Source organism: Propithecus coquereli, unplaced genomic scaffold (genome assembly GCF_000956105.1).
Source record: "Propithecus coquereli isolate 6110/MARCELLA unplaced genomic scaffold, Pcoq_1.0 Scaffold423, whole genome shotgun sequence".
Taxonomy (NCBI): domain Eukaryota; kingdom Metazoa; phylum Chordata; class Mammalia; order Primates; family Indriidae; genus Propithecus; species Propithecus coquereli.
The window spans coordinates 1,911,231-1,932,098 of NW_012149986.1; the positions used below are offsets into that span (position 1 = coordinate 1,911,231).

General features: G+C 38.5%; 1 pseudogene; it reads right to left on the minus strand.

The window, feature by feature from the left end:
* Positions 1-16,715, minus strand: part of LOC105817767 — a 25,035-nt pseudogene extending 8,320 nt beyond the window's left edge.
* Between the last annotated feature and the right edge of the window lie 4,153 nt (positions 16,716-20,868).

Below are 20,868 nucleotides of genomic sequence, written 5' to 3' on the forward strand. Positions count from 1 at the left end.
ACACACACACATACTGAAAGTGTCCTTCACACTCCTGCCCCCCCAGCCACCCAATTCCTCTTCACTAACAGGTGTTACCAGTTTCTTGCGCATCTTTGCAGAGAGGTTTGCATGTATGCGTGTATTCTTTCCTTCAGTGATTTTAGAGGTCATTACGTATCAGTCAGTCTGAAAAGAACTTCTTCATGCTGTTGCATGGCTCTATAGTATTCCATTTTATGAGTGTACCATACTATTTTTAAGTGGCCTCATGCTGATGGATATTAATGGACATTTAGACTGCTTTCACTCTTTTACTATTACAGATAGGGCCACAATAAATAATTTTGTGCATACATATCACCAACATATGAATATATCTTAGAATATGATATATTCTAAGGGTATGGTATTTATAAATTTGATGAATGTTACCAAATTGCCCTTCATAGAGGTTGTACCTATTTACGCTCTCACCAAGGATGAGAGGACCTGTTTCCCCACCCTGTTCCTAAAACAGTGAATTATTGAACTTTGATCTCTGCCAATCTAATAGATGAAAACTGGCTTAATTTCCCCTTTCTTATTATGAGTGAGCTTCTTAATGTATGTTTAGGGGCAATTTATGTTTTCTTTTCTGTGAACTCAATATTTTTTTTGTGCATTTTTCCATTGGATTCTTTTTCTCATTGACTTCTAGGAACTTTATACATTACAGGGATTTAACCTTTTGTCTGTGATATAAGTACACATACTTTTTCTCCCAATTTGATATTTGTCTTTTGACTTTGCTTGTTTTACTTTTTACCATGCACATTTTATAAAATGTAATTGAATTTATCAACCTTTCCTTTTATAGCTTCTGGGTTTCATGTCACGATTAGAAAGGCCTTCTACCTTCTATGGTTTCTCCTTTCTTCTATGGTATTCTGACCTTTCTTTTTTAAAACTTAAAACTTTAATGCATTTGGAATTTATCCTGTTATTAGGTGGCAGAAATAGAATCAGATTTTCTTTTCCCTTCAGAGGCTTGTAAGTTATCTCAAAACTATTTATTAAATAATCCATCTTTTCATCATCTATTTAAAATGCCACTTTTAGACAGGCATGGTGGTGTCATGCACCTGTAGCCCAGCTACTGGAGGGATCATTTGAGCCTAGGAGTTTGAGACTGTAGTATGCTATGATCTTGTTTGTGAATAGCCACTGCACTCCAGCCTGGGCAGCATAGCAATACCCCATCTCTATTAAAAAATTAATTAATTTAAAAAAAGACAAGACCCTTAATAAATTATTGACAAAAGAGATCAACTAATCTGAGCAATGTACAAATAGTAGATAGATCAGATATTAAAACACCACTGGAAAAAAGATCAAAAAACACTGACACTGATTTTCTACTTTTATTGAAAAAACGTAATCCATTCTCTTATAATCACAAGAAAACAAATGTTAGCAAAACATATTACATTTTAGACATAAGGTTTTAAAAGAGATGTAAATATACTGGCCCAACTCTCTAGTCCTATCACATAAAAAGTTAACCAAAGAAAGCATTTTATTCAAAAGCCCTGCTTAGTGGTTGGAATAAAGATTCTCACTTCGTTAGCTCTAAGAGCTGCAACTCCCTCATTTGTTCCGTGATTGCCAGTGGAATACATCCAAATATATTCCTGTCAATAAAAACATTGGAACTCAGGGACGTATTTTCAATTACGAATGATGTGACAATGACATGAGATGAAGAGACAAAATAATTCTGCCAAAATGCTGAGAAATGTTGAAGGTAGCCAATAGGTACATTAAACATTCATTATACTAGTCTCTGTTTGAAATTTTCCAAAACAAAACTAGTTTTTTCTTAAACAACACAAAATACAAATGCCAATCAATGAAAGAAAAATATTTCCAGGGCCAGAAAATTGTTAGCATCAACAAAATCTCAACTACGTGTTCACCTTTCCAAAATACAGCTGGAGAACAAGGAAGCAAACAAAACAGATCTCTGAACGAAGATACTAGAATCTTGCTGTCGTGCATATTTTAATCACAGCATCGCTCGACTTTTCACTCAGTGCCTATTCGCCACGTAAACAAAATGGTAGAGAAAGACATCTAAAGCCAAGTTTAATGCCAGCAATATAGAAAAGAGGAAAGAATGTGGGCTTCAAAGGTGAAATGGCATGGGTCTAAATACAGCTCCCATCACTGCTTACCGAACTTGGGCAACTCACGACAGTGCTCTGAAATCATTCTTTCTCGTACCTGTAAAACGGAGATAATTCATTCCAAAGGTAGCATACATGTGGTACATGGTTATTTCAGTAGACAGAAGAGGAAGAAAGAGCATAACAGTAAATGTGTAAATATTTTTAAATGGGACTATAGGTCATTTAGCCCCTGCTTAGAAAACTTCTAAAGGCATCAGCATCTACGTACAAACACAATAAATTGACTAAGGCTTGTTAAAAACATTCTCCAGGGTTTTCTGAAGGTAAGAAGAATTATTCCCCAATCTGACTTAAAATGGCTTGAGGGCCAGGCACGGTCTCTCACGCCTACAATCCTAGCACTCTGGGAGGCAGAGGCGGGAGGATCGCCTGAGCTCAGGAGTTTGAGACCAGCCTGAGCAAGAGTAAGACCCCATCTCTACAAAAATTAGAAAAAATAGCTAGGGGGTCACAGCACACGCCTATAGTCCCAGCTACTTGGGAGGCTGAGGCAGGAGGATCACTTGTGCCCAAGAGTTTGAGATTCCAGAGAGCTACAATGACACCACTGCACTCTACCCAGAGCCACAGAGTGAGACTGTATCTCAACAACAAAAAAACTGCTCTGAGCAATGACACAGTTGGAATGAAGAGGGTAAATTCAGGTTTTTCTTCATAGATTGATCTTAGTAATTTACTGTTATACCTTATGGTTTTTTGGTAGGGTTAAGAAACTTTGCAGAAGATTGCTGTTTCTCCTTTAAAGAAAAGATAAATCTCATATTTCCTGGTCTATATTATAGTTTTGAAAATACACTTTTTCTCTTTATCCTAGTGCTTAGCTCCCAAAGCACTGAGATGGAAACCCTGAAAAACCTAAATATCTTAAAACCATTTTCAATGTAACTCAAAAAACACTCAAGTGTAATCTCCGTGTGACCCATGATGCTAGTCTCCATGCTAGTCACCAAAAAGACTAGAACGCTGCCTGGGGGCAGTCAGCCCCTATCCAATAGGATCAGCACGTTATAACGTGCACTGCAATGGACAAATGCAAAGGCACCAGGGGGGCAAAGAAAGGACAGGAAAAATTTTATGTAATGGGTAAGTTTTAAGCTGGATTTAATAATTTGAGTATGAATGCAACAGATGGATGGAGGGAGGGAAACGGTTTCCTACCATATTCAAATACCCAGAGGCATGAAAAAGTATAGTACTCTTGAGGAAGGTACACAAACCCACCGTGGCCAAAGTATAAGGTGTAAAGGTAGAAGGTGAGTAGTGTGGAAAGTTAATTTGGGAATCATCATTATGAAGCCCTTACGTGCCAGCCAAAGAAGAAAAGAAAGAACTAAGATAAAACCTGAGCTAGACCAACATTTATGTGGTTCGTGAAACAAGAACCAGCAAAAAAATCAGATCATGTTGGTTACTGACCAAACTCCGTCTCCACCCTAGTTGTTCCAAATATCTCCTTACTTATCTACAGGAAATGCTGCCCCTCTCCTCAAATGGGCCAATAAATCTGGGGTTCTCTGCCAGAGTTGTAACAGAATTAGTTCAACCCTGCCCTGTGATGAAATCCAGAGGGATGAAGGCCCTTCTGCTTCGGTGGGTAAACGATCCCTTCTGAAAACTCCGTAGGCAGCCAGTCTACCACTTTGCTCCTTTCCATCCTCATCCAACGGTACAAGGGGTCTCTCTGTCCTTTCAAGAGCACCACACTGAGAAACACCAACAGGGACCAACTTCATACGCTCTCTCCCTGCTGGGGACTGGTCCTCACACTGACAGGTCCTTCCACGGGCACTGAAAGGTGAAGAAAGGGTGGGAACTACCGAGGCTCTCGGTCTGCTCTAACCTTTTGCTGGGGGCCATTATGGCAGACTGAAGCTCCCACAGAGTTTGAAACAAGAGCAAGCAAACGGCAAAAAATGAAATGCTACAGCCAGGTCAAGTTGTATGAAAATGGGAAAGTGACTAATTGTTTACACAATCAGGTGGTCACTATTACCCTGGAAGAGGGAGTATCCATAGAATGATTTAGAAACAAATGAAAGATGAGGAAATCAAACAGAGTAGAGCCTCCTCTTTGGAAAAGTTATGATGATAGGGAAGGAAAGAGGGTAGGAGCTTAATGGAATCGCACGGGAGAAGGAAGCATTTACTGGGATGTTTACGAGCCTGCTAGGGTAATCATTATTCCCTCAGCTTCTTATCATTATTTCCTTTTGTTCTATGGGAGGAATATCATCTTACTTTGCTGATGTGCTCAGGGGCTCGGTCAGGGGTGTTGCTGAATTCTCCGCCAATCTGGAGGTCACCGACACAGCAAATTGAATCCCTCAGCTCTGTGAACTTTTGACTGCCCAACATCAGCATTGTCTGGTATGGTTTCCGTCCTTTGTGCTAAAAGTCAAACAGTAAATAAATAAGTGTCCACTTAGAGACAAATCAATAAAACCACAAATCCTGTCACAACCAGATCTAAATTAAGTTAGTGATTTTCTTGAATTTAAATTGTCCCCATAACTTGGTTCTGTTTTCTTAGCTTCTGTATTTGTCTATTTCACATCCATCAATTATAGGGCCAAACTAGCAGTCAAAACTATTTCCATCTGCCCCATGATCCAGAGCCCATACTCTGAAACCACCTTCTTACCTAACTCTCACACCAAGCAGGTATTTCCCCTGCTACCCCATCAACCTAAATCAACCTGGGCCAGGTACCAGGCAACAAGGGACAGAGCCTACGCCCCAAAGCCTGCTGCAATTATTCAATCTAGCCAGTCCTAAATTGTTTACTCTTCCCCGCCTGGCCTTTCCCACAGAAACCCCAGTAAAAACTGGGGTCTATGCAATCCCCTCTCTCCTTTCAGCCTCCTGCCTAAGAACAGTGCTTTTCTCTGTGGCCCTGTGTGGCAAGCACTCCCCTCTCAAGAAATGTAATAAATATCTTCCTTCAATGGCGTTGGCCTCTCTGTGTCATCACTTGGTTACTGCCATAAACTAAAATCCCATCGGTACAATCGAGATACTTGGCAACAGAACTTTTCTAGTTGAAGCTAAAGTACGTAATCAAGATGCTACCAAACTGACGTTGGCATTGAGAGCCTTGGGAATAAAACTTCACCAGCAGCATGGTCTTTTAAAATTTACTAAAAGTTACCTCACTGAAGTCAGGCAATTTACACCTTAACCTCAGGTGAGAAACTCAAAGATTCATTTTTTTTTTCTTACTCATAATTTGAGATCTTAACTGAACAAGATAATTAGCACAACTACATTCCAGATGCTTCGTAAACACCATTTGTTCATAAGTGCAATTTATGTATAGCGATATTTCAATTAAACTTCATCAGAGTTTATGACACATCTATTTAGGGAAGCAAGAATATATTCCCTCTGGGCTAGGACAGACTTCTTGTGAGAAATTCCTGGATACCCCTAACATGTTAACTTTCCATATTTTCATCAAAGAAGACCTGTCTTTAGTTAGTTCAGTCATTTCCCAAGTATTCTGAATTCATGAACAAAGGTTACTCTCCACTCTTCCACTAGCCAACTGCTCTACAAAAAAGGCTCAAGAATTCATAGAATTAGAATTAGAATTATTGTGGATTTACATATACTTTCAGTAGCTGCTAGTGCAGAAATCAGGTATACATTCCAACATTATAACTAATCCTGTTGATCAAGAGAGTGTTTGAAATCTGACCATATTTCTAATATTCCCTATTAAAAGAACCCAAGAATACAAACCGTCAGCTCAAAAAATAAGACGTCAGATAGGTAGCATACGCTTGCATTTACTTTGAATACAAGCATAGGAATCTGATTCCTCAAATCACTAAACCCCTTGACAAAAGTTACTCAGATTATACATGAAATCCAGTAGTAAAAACCACTACTGACCTTATGAAATACAACGGGTACAAGATATCCACAGACAGCATAAGCTGCCCTTCTTCAATCAGGACTGCTGGATTCTCAGGGTATTTTCCTACGGCAAGTGACTTCTGAAGAAAGAGAAAGAAACCTTGAAATCAGACATTGTAACTCAGATAAGAGGCAGTGTGGAACAACGGCTCTCAGCAAGGGCTTGAGTCCAACAGCCCTGGGTCTGATGCCTAACTCTACTTCAAGAAAAGTGTTGAAACATCGCTAAGTTTGGTTTCATCTTCTGTAAGGAAAAAAAATACCAGAAAATATTTATTTTACAAAACTATTGCTGCGAATGTGTATATAAAGCATCGAATAACACAGTTGGCACTAAGTGCTTAGCAATTGATAATCAAACAGGAACTATTGTTGGCATAACACTGGCATTTCTAGTTACTTTACACTAGAGAGTTAGAATGCAAATACGGATCTGTTTGGCTCTAAATCCCTTGTGCTTCTCACAACATCATCATATCTCTAATACATCATATTCCCTTTTATATGTTTAATAACTGTAAAATAGGAGCCACCAGGGTGGACTGGTTAAGTAAAGATGTAAAATGTTTTAAAAATAAGCAGGGGCGATGTCACACAAAATGGCAGAGTAGGAAGCCCGTGGCTCAGTCCCTCTAAATAAGCAATGATTAAGCTGGAAAGACAACACTGGAGTCCACTGGTTTGGAACTCCGGAACCACAGGGGACACTTATAACAACCGGGGAGTGTTTGATGAAGGGAGAGGCTGCTGATCTTTTATAAGCAAGCAGCGTAGGTAACCAACTATCACCCCCCACATTCCTCAGCCCCACCACAGATGAGATACAGCTTGAGTTCCTGGAGCAGCTGACTGGTGCCAGGGCAGGCAGTAGAGACCCTGTCCCTCCTAAAATTGGAGGTTCTGTGTTTTGGTTGCTCTGGTGATGCCCTGAGTGCCTGGCCCAGATGCCTGTCTTGGTTTTGACCCTTCTAGCAGTAGTAGCTTCCCCCAGCACCATCTATTAGAAGATTTAGAGAAAGGAACTTTTTTTGTTTTTTTATGGAGACATATATTTAAAGAAATCTTTGTCAGATCATCGACTGACTACAAAGATAATGGAATAGATATGTCAATGACCACTACACTGAAAGTAATACACATGCTGCAAAAATAGTTTGGAACAGTCACAGGCAGCTTCAGCCTCCAACAAGAAAAAACATACTCAGAATGTTCTCAGCAAAAGCTTACAAAACACATGAATGAGGAAAGTATGGCACAGTCATAGGAAAATGAGATTTTGACAGGAACCAAGCCTGAGGAAGCCCCCACACTGAAATTACTACACAAAGATGTCAATTAATTGTTCCTACAGGCAAAAGCTAGACAGACACATAAAAAAAGCACACTAAACAAACAAAAAAAGATATTAAATCAACTGTCTTAAATGTGCTAAATGAGTACCCCAGAAATTTGTATAATCATTATGTACCAATTTTAAAAAATGTGTTCAATGAGCTAAAGGAAACCACAAATTACTAAAGAAAATCAAGTTTCTCAGTAAGATTAACAGCAGATTTCTCCATCAGAAACCATGGAGACTAGAAACCAGTGGGATGACAGACTAACTTATTTAGAGATGGGGGTCTTGCTGCATAGCCCAGGCTGGCCTCGAACTCCTGGGCTCAGGTGATCTTCCCGCCTCAGCCTCTAAAGCAGCTGGGACTACAAGCACACACTACCATACCCAGCTTTTTCTTAATTTTACTTTTGATTTTTTGGATGACATATTTAAAGCCATGAAAGAAAAAACTATCAATCCAAAATTCTGTATCTGACAAAACTAACCTTCAGGAATGAAGGGGCAATTAAGACATTTTCAGATAAACAAAAGCTGAGGAAGTTCATTACCAGTAGACCTGACCTATAAGAAATGCTAAAGAGAGTTTTTCTGACTGAAATGAAAGACACTAGACGGTCACTTGAAGTCATAAGAAGAAATAAAGGGCTGAGTGTGGTGACTCATACCTGTAATCCTTACAATCCGGGAAGCCAAGACGAGAGGATCACTTGAGGTCAGGAGTTTCATACCAGCCTGAGCAGCAGCGAGACCCCATCTCTACAAAAAACAGAAAAATTAGCTAGGCATGGTGATGTGTGTCTATAGTCCCAGCTACTTGGGAAGCTGAGGCAGGTGGATCGCTTGAGCCCAGCAGTGGAGGCCAGCCTGGATAACACGGCAAGACCCTGTCTCTAAAAAAATAATTTTTAAAAAAGTCATAAGAGACAAAGAAGGACATTATATACTGATGAAAGTACCACCCAACATACATAATACAGATGTATACAGATATACATTACAAAACTTATATGCAGCTAACAACAAAATCCTAAAATATATGAAGCAAAAACAGAATCAAAGAAAGAAACAGACAGTTCTACAATAACAGTTGGAGACTTTAATATTCCACTTTCAATAGAGGGTAGAACAACCAGACAGCAGATTAACAAGGAAACAGAAGACCTGCACAGCAGTATAAAACAATTAGACCTAACAGATATATACAGAACTCTCCATCCAGCAATAGCTGAATATAGATTCTTCTCTTCTCAAGTGCATATGGACAATTCTCCAGGACAGACCACCGAATCTTAAATTTTCAAAAACCAAAATCATAAAACGTATCTTTTCTAATCACAAGTGAATAATACTAGAAATCAATAACAGAAGGAAAATTGGAAAATTCAGAAATATGTGGCAGTCAAACGCACACCTAAGACAACAAACGGGTCAAAGAAAAAAAAACACAAGTGAAATCAGAAAATACTTTGAGACAAATGAAAACGAAAACACAACCGTATGAACTTTAGGAGATGCAGCAAAGCAATGATAAGAAGGAAATTTATAACTGTACATATCTACATTAAAAAAGAAGAACAATCTCAATCAGGAACTAAATCTCATTTAGGAACTAAAATTAGGAATAAACTAAACCTAAAGCTAGCAGAAAAAATGAAATAATAAAAATTAGAGTGGAGATAAATAAAACAATAGAAAAACAATATCAATAAATCAATGAAAACATAAGTTGGTTCTTTGAAAACATTATCAAATTTGACAAGTTTTTGCTGCATTGATTAAGAAAAAAGAAAGAAGACTCAAATTACCAAAAAATCAGAAATAAAAGTAAGGCCATTACTACTAATTTTACAGAAATAAAAAGTGTTACAAAAGCCGGGTGTGGTGGCTCACACCTCTTAATCCTAGCACTCTGGGAGGCCCAGGCACGCAGAATGCTTGAGCTCAGGAGCTGGAGACCAGCCTGAGCAAGGGTGACAACCCATTTCTACTATAAATAGAAAAAAAATTAGCCAGGGGTGGTGGCATGTGCCTGTAGCCCCAGCTACTCAGGAGGCTGAGGCAGGAGAATCACTTGAGCCTAGGAGTTGGAGGTTACAGAGAGCTACAATGACACAATGCACCCTACCCAACAACAGAGACTCTGTCTCCAAAAGAAAAAAAGGAATTACAAAACTATGAACTACTGTACGCCAACAAACTGGATAACCCAGATAAAAAGGACAAATTCCTGGAAACACACAAACTATCAAAACTGACTTAAGAAGAAATTAAAAAACACCTAAATAGACCTATAACAAGTAAGGAGACTGAATTAGTAATAAAAAAAACCTCCCAGCAAAGACATGACTTCACTGGTGAATTCTACTAAACACTTAAAGAGAAATTAACACTAATGTTTTTCAAACTCTTTGAAAAAATCTGAAAAGGAGTGAATACTTCCTAACTCATTCTATGAGGCCAGCATTATTCTAATACCACAGCCAGAAAAAGATACCACAAGAAAAGAAAACTACAGGCCAATATCCCTCATCAATAGGAATGCAATAATCCTCAACCAAATATTGGCAAACCAAATTAAGCACCATACTGAAAGGATTATACAACACAACCAAGTGGGATTTATCCTTGGAATGCAAGGGTAATTTAACATTAGCAAATCAGGCTGGGCATGCTGGCTGAGGTCTGTAATCCCTGAACTTTGGAGGCCAAAACAGGAGGATCAATGGAGGCCAGGAGTCTGAGATCAGCCTGGGCAACCTACTGAGACCCTGTCTCTAAAAACAAACAAACAAATAAACAAAATTAGCCAGGCATGATGGCATGCACCTGTCCCAGCTATGCTGGCTACTCCTACTCAGGAGGCAGAGGCAGGAGGATCACTTAAGCCCAGGAGTTCAAGGTCACAGTGAACTAAGATCATATCACCGTACTCCAGCCTGGGAAACAGAACAAGACACTGTCTCTTTAAAGAAAAAATAGCAAATCAATCAATGCATGCAATAATTTACACTAATAGAATGATGGGGAAAAAAACAGATCATATCTCAACTGATGTAGAAAAGTAATTGCAAAATCTAACACCCTTTTGTGATAAAAACACTAAGTAAACTACCAACATAAGGGAACTTCCTCAACATGACAAAGATCATATACGAAAAACCCACAGCTGGCATCATGCTCAACAGGGAAAGACTGAAAACTTTTCCCCTAGTATCAGCAACAAGATATGGATGTCTACTTTTGCCACTCTTACACAACATAGTACTGGAAGTTCTAGACACAGCAGGAAGAAAGGGAATAAGGAGGGAGTGAAGAGGGGAGAGGGAAAGAAGGAGGAAGGAAGAAAGGAAAAAAAGAAGGAAGGGAAAAAAGAAGGGCAAGAGAGAGAGGAAGGGCAATCAAATTGGAAAGGAAGAGATTAAGTTATCTTTGTTTGCAGAAGACATGCTCTTATACATACAAAATCCTAAAGAATCCAAACACACACACACACACACACACAAAAAACAATTAGAGCTAATAAACAAATTAAGCAAAGGTGCAGATACGAAATCAACACAGAAAAATGAATTGTATTTCTATACACTAGCAATGAACGATCTGAAAAAGAAATTAAGAAAACAATTTCACTTATAACAACATCAAAAATATGAAAATACTTAGGGATAAATTCAAGGAGATGAAAGTCTTGCCCACCTAAAATCTACAAAACAAACCGGGCACAGTGGTGAGTACCTGCAGTGTAGTGTCTCAGCTACTGGAGAGGCTGAGGAGGGAGTATTGCTTAAGTTCAGGAGTTCAAGACCACCCTAGGCAACATAGTGAGACCCTGTCTCTACAATTAAAACACTAAAATTTAAGGAAATAAATACAGTTGCGGGGGTAAGGAGAAAATATTGCTGAAAAAAATTAAAGACCTAAATAAATGGAAAGACATCTCTTGTTCATGGATTGGAAGACTTAATATTGTTACGATGTCAATACTCTCCAAAGTAATCTATAGATTCAATGCAATTCCCATCAAAATCCCAATCATGTTTTTTCCAGAAATAGAAAAACCTATCCTAAAATGTACACAGAATTTTCACAGATTCTGAATAGCCAAAACAATCTTGAAAAAGAAGAACAAAGTTGGAGGACTCACATTTCCTGATTTTAAAATTTACTACGAAGCCACAGCAATCAAAACAGTGCAGTTCTAGGATAAGGATATATAGACCAATGGAATACAACAGAGGAACTTACATGGTCAATTGAGTTTGGACAAACATGCTGGGACCATTCAATAGGGAAAGGGCAGTCTGGGAAAAACAGACATTTATATGCAAAAGAATGAAGTCAAACCATCTCATATATAAAAATTAACTCAAAATGGATCAAAGTCCTAAACCTATCTTAAGGTATAAACTCATAGAAGAAAGCATAGGGGAAAATGTTCATGACACTGGATTTGGCATTTTCTTAAGTATGACACCAAAACACAGATGACAAAAGAAAAAAACAGACAAATCCAACTTCATCAAATTTAAAAACTTTTGTTCATCAAAGAACATTATCAAGAAACTAAAAAGACAACCCATAGAATAAGAGAAAATATTTTCAAATCATATGTATGGTAAGGGTCTTTGTATATTCAGAATATACAAAGAACTCTTACAATGAGACCAGCAACCCAATTTAAAAATGAGCAAAAAACTTACGTAGACCTTTTTCAAAGAAAATATACAAATGGCCAAAAATCAAATGAAAAGATATTCAGCATGATCACTTATTAGGGAAATGCAAATCAAAACCACAATGAGATACCACTTCATACCCACTAGGATGGCTATCATTAAAAAAAGCAAAACAGAAAATAAGTGTTGACAAGGATATGCAGAAATTAGAACCTTCATGCATTGCTGAGGGGAAAGTTGCTATGGAACAGTTTGATAGCCCTTCAAAATTTTAAATATAGAATTAACTGTATGACCCAGCAATTCCACTCCTAGGCATATAACACAAATAACTGAAAACAAAGACTCAAACAGATACTTGCACACCAATTTTAATGACAGCATTATTCACAATAGCCAAGAGGTGGAAACTACCAAATGTCCATCAATAGACGAATGAATAAACAAAATGTGCTGTATCTATACAATAGACTACTATTGGGCCATAAAAAGGAATGAAGTTCTAATGCCATAACATGGATGAACCTTTAAAACATTACACTAAGTAAAAGAAATCATACACAAAAGGACAAACATTGTATGATTCCACTTATATGAGGTATCTAGAATAGGTAAATTCACAGAGACAGAAAGTGTAATAGAGGTTAGAGACTGCAGGAGGGGATACTGGTGAGTTATTGCTTAATGGGTAGAGAATTTCTGTTTGGGAAGATTAAAAAGTTTTGGAAATAGTGGTGGTTACACAGCATTGTGAATGTACTTAATGCCACTTAATTAAACACTTAAAAAGAGTTAAATGGTAAATTTTATGTTACATAAATTTTGCCACAATAAACATAAAATCAGTGGGAGAGATGACAGATGCCATTATGCATTATTCAGTGCCCAGTACATTGTTCACTGTCTGGCACATAGTAGGTTCTGAACCCATCACGTCTACGAGCTCCTAATGCCTCAACACTCATCATCTTAAATTTTTCTTAGGGTTTTACACAAGAGATCATGGATTAGAATTAAGAATGTGGTTGAACCAAAATCAGGAGCAGAACAAAAAGACCAGAAATATGGTGATGATAAGGCATAAATTTAGCCTAATACTGAGAGCAAGACCAAACTGAGAGCAAATATAAAGGCAGAGATGGGAAAGAGGCAAATACGCAGTCACTTGAGTTCTCTGTGTCCTTTTTCCTCACTAGTTCCCAGTCCCAGGGGAGGTTCTCTAGCTTGTTTCCAACTAAGCATATCCAACATCAAACTACCACACAGTCTACACTAACACTCAGCCAATGACAGTGTACTGTTTTATGAGAAAAGAGTGAAAAAGATGAGAATCTTACCATCTCATAAGGAAATGTTTCTTGTCTGCAGACTCAATCTATCATAATGGTTTCTTCCCGATGTTCCAAGAACTTCTTTCTAACCCTGTTGTAAATACAAGAAAAATCAAAGTTCAGCATTCTTTACTGGGCTTCTTTAATATTTAATTGTTTATTTTGAACTAATGTAAGACTTAAAGTGGCAAAAATAGTACAAAGAGTTCCTTCATATCTCTTATTCAGCTTCCCCTAAGTTAACATAACACCTTACATGATCACCAAAAAGGGATCAAGAACAGGAAATTAACACTTACACAATATTATTAGCTACAGACATTTTTCAGATTTCACACAATTTTAATGTAATGCCTTTTTTTTCTGTTTCAGATTCCTACCCAGTACCCCACATGACATCGGTTATATTTCCTTAGTCCACTCGAGTCTGTTAATATTCCCTCGTGGTCTCCCTGTCTTTCATGATCTTAACACGTTCAGGGATCACTAATCAGTTATTTTGTACAGTGTCCTTCAATTTGGGTTTGGTCCCTGTTTCCTCATGATTGTAATAAACTTAGCATTTCTGGCAAGAATATAAGAATGTCCTTCTCAGTACATCAAATCAAGAGGTTCATGATGTTAATATGTCATATTAGTGGTGATCTTTACGTTGGTTTAAGTTCCTGTCTGCCAGATTCCATTGCTTGTCTTTATTAACACGCACTTGTAAAATTAGCGAATAGAAAAACTAGCCTTTGATGAAGCTGTCTTGTTCCTTTACCCCAATCCGCATAAACTGTGCATCGGGGTCCGGGGACTCCTCCCGGTGACCCAGGAAGGCTCCAGCCGGTTGAAAGCTTCGAAAGCGCGATCCTCCTACCCCAGCCCCCCGCCTCCCAGGGACGAATCCCAGAGGACATCAGGAGCAAGACGGCACCCCGGGTGGTCCCAAACTGCAAAAGACCCTCAGCCCCGCACTCACCCGCACACCGCCCTCAGCTCGGCCGCCGCCTGCAGACTGCAGCCGAGATCCCGGGCCACTGCGGCATCCTCCCTGTCCGAGTCCGCGACCTCTCCACGCCCGGGCGGCGCGGGTGCCCGCGGCTCCCTCAGCGACAAGTCCCCGGCCCGCGCAGCCGGCCACGCCACAGCTCCCCAAGGCGCCCACGTGGAAAGCAGGCGTCTTTAGCTCGGGAAGCTCGGGCTCTAGAAAGTTGCAGCCGCCAGTAGTGGGGACCGAGTCCTGCCTGCTGAGAACCCCGCCACCCACTGAACCTCCATGGTCGCCTTCAAGCAAGTTCGCCCCACTCCCTCCCTGCAACAGACGGGCCAGCAAGACCTCGCGGGGCCTGATGGAACTTATAGTCGCCTGCGGCGCCCAGCGAGCGGCGAAACGGCGTGGGCGCGGCTTCACACACTACATTTCCCGGCAGGCCCCGGGGGCAGCTCCGCGAGGCTCCGCCCGCTGGGATTGGCGCGTAGTTGTCCGTGCGGGCCCGGCGGAGAGCGGTGGCGGCTGTAGCCCACTGCGGCGGGTCGGGCTGGGTTCCAGGGGCTGGGTGGGTTTCCGGCCGCTTGCGGTTATGTAGAAAACCATCCCCGCCGGTAGGGCGGCCTTGCCACTCCCCGACCTCACCACCTTGCTTCTCTTGGGCTCGAAGATGCGGGACTTTTCTTTGAGTCCAGGGTTAGCAGGCTGCTCTGCTACCTCCCTGCTCTAGAGCCTGAGAGACAAGGGGGCCCAGGGCCGACACCCGGGAACACTATCAGCCCTCTAGATCGGGACTTTCAGAACTTCCCCAAAGATCCCAATATCTATTATGTTGCAATGGATTAATCAAAGATTCTGATAATTTGTCGTAAGAATTTTTTAAAGTACAGAAAAAACAAACACTTGTGTATCTATCTTTAACTCTGATGATTATTATTTATTAAGCAGCATTATTTTCCGTATCTGCTTGATGTATTTTTAACAAGAGAAATAAGCGTTATAGATAACATTAAAGTGCCTTTTTCTTCCATACCTTTTCTTGCCTTCTTTCCCTTCCCCATGTCCTCAAAATCAGCTTTTTATAGTAGTTTAATACCTATTATTTTTATATTTTTATGTTATGTTTTTATATTTTAGCATACATTTATGTACTTGTGAGTAATATATATTACATTGCTTTTTGACTGATTTTTAAAAATTTACAAAAATAGAAACCTACTGAATGTATCCTACAACTTTTTTTTAATGCAACATAAATTTAAATTATACATGTTGCTGGATAGATCAATGGCACCTTCTTATTTCAGTAAGATATTCTCTTCTATGAATATATCTTATTTGATTTATTAGTTCTACTATTAGTAGACAGGTATATTGATTTTAATTTTTCTCTGGAAAACATTTAGAAAATATTTGTGCATGTTTTCTTTGGCTTGTGTTCTGGTAGAAATTTCTTTATCTCTCCAATTATTAAAGGCATTGGAGAGAATATTATTTAACAAATGCTATTTGATAGGCAGAATCCTTTAAAACACAGACTCCCAAGGAAGACATGGTCAAAGGGATTGGATGTCACTGATGTAGTTTGCCTGTGAACAGGGCTAACTTTAACTTATCTTAGAAATTTTCTCTCCACCTTTTGAAAAATACCAGAGTAGGAGTCCACAAATCCCTTTGGTTACATGCAAGTGTCTCAGGACACTAGAGGTAGGAAATTTTTAACAACATTCGACCTAAAATCCTACTTCTAGAATTGAAAGCCCATTTCTCTCTTGTTCTCTCCAGGAGTAATGAAGAACAGCTACTTACTTACTTCCACTCTTAAAATAACCCTTTCTAATCTGATATGCTGGTTTAGAGTTCTTTTTTCCTTTAGCCTTTCTGAGTGTAGTCTCTTTAGCCTTTCTTCTAGGGTTTCTTTCCTTAGGTCATTTGTATAGTTCTAATCAAGGTTTTTTCAGATTTATCCATTTCTGTTTAGTTTATAGGGCTTAAAATTGAAAAAGATGATCTTATCATGGTCTTCCTTGTACAGGGCTGACACAATTATCTCCCAGTTTTTATATATGACTTTCTATATCTATGCTTATGCATATGTATGTATATATCTATCCCTTTTTTCAGGAAATATATATTGTATCCCTTCCCTTTAGCAGGCCTCATGCATTTATAACACAACCACATGCACACAAATAATGGTAGTGAGTGGTTGGATTATATTTACCATGTGGCCTGGTTATGCCTCTCGATATGGTCTACAAAGGCCATTTTTGCTATTTAGGTATTTATTTAGTTGATACTAAAGGAGGGAATTATTACTTAAAGTATACTGGAAGATATGTAAAGGATGTTCATAGAAGAATTATTTCTAGTAGGAAAATAAAAGTAAACAACCTAAATGTCCGTTGACAGACTGGATAAGTAAATCATGACATACTCACACAATGGAATAGTGCAATGAAAATACATGAACGCCAACCACATGCATTGGCAAGGTTGATTTTTAAAAACCACATTGAGTTCAAAAAAGCAATCAGAAGAATATGAATGGCCAGTAAAGATATGAAAAGATGTTCAACCTCTTTAGCCATTAGGAAAATACAAATCAAAACCATAAGAGATACAATGTCATACCCACTAGGGTGGCTGCAATCAAAAAGACAGATAATAAAAAGTGTTTGCAAGGATGTGGAAAAACATGAACCTTCATACATTGCTGGTAGGAATGTGGAATGATGCAGCCACCTTGGAAAAGAGTTTGACTCTTCCTCAAATTAAGCGTAGAACTACCATATGACCTACCAATTTTATACCTAGGTCATACCATGCCCAAGAGAAATGAAAACACATGTTCACACAAAATCTTGTTCATGAGTAGTCATAGCAGCATTATTAATAAAAGTGAGAATGCCCAAATGTCCATCAACTGACGAATGGAAAACCAAACTGCGGTATAGACACACAACAGAATATTACCTGACAATAAAAAGGAATGAAGGATCAAGATGTGTTACAACATGGACAAACCTTGAAAATACTATATAAGTGAAGGAAGCTGAACACAAATGATCACATTTTACGAGCTTCCATTTGTATAAAATATCCAGGATAAGCAAATCCATTGAGATGGAAAATATATTGATGGTTGCTACGGGCTGGATTAGGGGGAGAGGTGAACAACTGCTAATGGGCTCAGGATTTTTTGGGGGGAAAGAAGGAAACGTTTAAAACTTAGATTATGGTGATAGTTGGACAACTCTTAATAAACCAAAACCATTGAATTGTACACTTTAAATGGCTGAATTTTATGGTATATGAGCTATATATGATTTTTTAAAGAAACAATCAGAGAATACATGTATTCTGCTACAGTTTTTTATAAAGTTCAAACCTAATCAACTAAACAGCATGCTATATAGGGTTGTGTATACATATGGTAAAATCATAAGCATAAAGGAAGGAGTGATCTGAAAAAAGAAAGAAAAAAAAATCCAGCCTAAATTTGTGGTGGTTACACTGAGTTTCAGTGTGGTATCATACCAGAGTGCATTGCACAGTAATAGTGCTGGGAATGTTCTACTTTCTGAGGCTGAGTAGTGGGTTCCTTTTCTAATGTTTATAACACATATATTTTAATCAATGTGTATTACTGAAAGTTCTATATGCATCAAATGCTTCAGAATAAAAGGATGGAGGCAGCATTTACCTTTTAAAGGAGATGATGCACTTTATATTCGTGGAACACTATATGTTTATGACATATATAGAGACTGCTAGGGAGACACAAAGGGTGACATCACTAAGAGATGTCTCATGACTTAGCCAGTGCAGTAGTGAGCCTTTGGTTGTACAAACATGGATTGTTTTGTATTAGAAAATTGAGGGAATCTGGTTTTATTTTCTAAAAAGTTTATTTTTTAAATGTTTTGAGAGGGAATAGGTAGAGGAGGAATAGGTGAAACTGAGAGGTGAGAGAAAAAGATGAAACTACAGGATAGAGCGTGGGCATGTTACTTTCATAAAAATGAATATCTGATACCCAGTTTAAATTGTTTTGCTACAGTTAAATGCCTTCCAGTTCTGAGGATGTTAAATCAATCCTAATGTCCAACAAATACTTTGTGTAATAAGCACATTGGGGCACTTTTAATTTTATTTTTTTAAGATATGATCAAAAAAAAACCATATTTTAGGAGTGGTTAATATGTGGCAGAAGAGGAATGGCACAGCTGGCAGAAAAAGATAATTTTATTCAATTTTACAATTTTTATAATTGAAATTATAAGCTTAAATTATAATGCTCAGTATTCCAGTCTTCTGCCGCAATAAGTGCCCTATTGAGATTACGAGCAGTTGGTTGATCTGGATGCCATGGTTTCCAATGCCATGATGGTTTGGTTAGTGGGAATTCCATTGAAATCACAGCTGAATCTTCAAAGATCTTAGTCCTTGGGTTACAAGATTATTCTTCCATCTGAAGTATCCCTACTGACCTCTTTTGTCTTTTTGTTTTTGTGTTCACTTTTCAAAATTATAAAAGTTACGTGGTATTTTAAACAGCTTCTCTAAGGTTGTTACACGCTTAGCTAAATTGGCTCTCTCCAGCATCAGTACCTTAATGAACAAATTCTCTATAAACCAGCCTTCATCAACATGTTTTTAAAATTTAGAGCAATGGGCTGGGCGCGGTGGCTCACGCCTGTAATCCTAGCACTCTGGAAAGCTGAGGCAGGAATATCACTTGAGGTCAGGAGCTCAAAATCAGCCTGAGCAAGAGCAAGACCCCGTCTCTACTAAAAAGAGAAAAAAATTAGCCAGGCAACTAAAAACAGAAACAAAAAAGTAGCCAGGCATGGTGGCAAGTGCCTGTAGTTCCAACTACTCGGAAGGCTGAGGCAAGAGGATTGCTTGAGCCCAGGAGTTTGAGGTTGCTGTGAGCTAGACTGATGCAGGGCACTCTAGCCCAGGCAACAGAGCGAGACTCAGTCAATCAATCAGTCAATCAATAAAGCAATGATCAGCTATCAGGCTTTATGTGCTTCCCTCAGAAACTAAAGTTGAGACCCCTTGGGGAACAGCGCACATAACTGAGCACGCAGTCTTAGATTTCATGATACCATGCTCCCGGCACAAGCACTACGCACAACACCCTCTACTGATCCTATTATCTTTGTATAATATCTGCTGATTGTAAAATTAACATTTTAAAGTGTTTATCTTGCTTGAGTGTATTTTTGGAATAAATTCTGTGACAGTGCTTTAGGTAACAAGTGTCATAGTGGGATGTCTAAAATCTGATTTTAGGAATCACTTTTTTAATCAGTTGTGCACCCACTTGGCAGTAACCTGATTCAAACTCAATTCTCCTAGTCTTTGGTGAGCTCTCATGTGGAGCTGAACCTAAATTCCCTCAAAGATAGATGTTTCACTTGCCCTTTTTCTGATCAGAGGAGCCCTCACAGAACTCCAAGAGCTTGTGAAGACGGTTACAATGAGCTGGTGATTTCAACCAATTCCTGAAATGCCTTCAGATATTTTTACCCCGTGAGCTGTTTATGCAACGAGAGGAAGTTTCGTCTAGAAGGAAAGAAATAGTTTAAGGCAACTTTGGGTTTAAACGTCAGATTTTTTCACTTGACTCTCAATAGTGTATTGTAGAACTCTGGGTTTCTAGTCTCCTAACCTTGACTCTGCTGTTAACTACATGAATAAACCTAGACAATTTACTTAGATTCTATGACTGACACTTTTCTTGTCTGTAAAATATGAGTTAAATTGGTTGATCTGTATGGACTTTTGCAGCCTTAGTGTACATTGACTCCAAAGATAGATTTGGTCTACTCTATTACTTTCTGCTTTTTCCATGACAAAGACTTCTCAAATATCTGTCTGAATTTTTTTCATAAGCACATGTTTTTTCAAAACACAGCATAATATTGAATTGTATTCTTGCGCTGAAAACTTGCTTGAATAAACCTGGGTAATAATAATTACCAATTAATGATTATCTTTGATATCTGACAACTTAACATAATAAAGAATATTAAGTGGATCTGTAAGTATTTAACTGCTTTTGTGATTTAAAACCTATTTTTATTCATAATTACAATAGTGTTGTTGTGTTGGCTTATCTGGAACATTAATTCACAGTCAAAAACAGCAGCTATGAAAAGATACTGTTGTATAAGTGGATAATTTTCAAGAAATGACAGATCTGCTTATTCAGTTGGAGGTCGTCAGGTTAAAATCTAGTTGGGGTTTTAGAACAACTTCAAATTTCTTTTGGAACCCTGAAATTAGGAATGTGTTCTTTCAACTCACTTCATTGTTTTAATTGGACAGAAGAGCAATGTGTCACTTCAAAGGTATTTAGTCACAGTACAACCTAGTTCAGCTATTTAAAAAGAAAATCTTTTCTCTC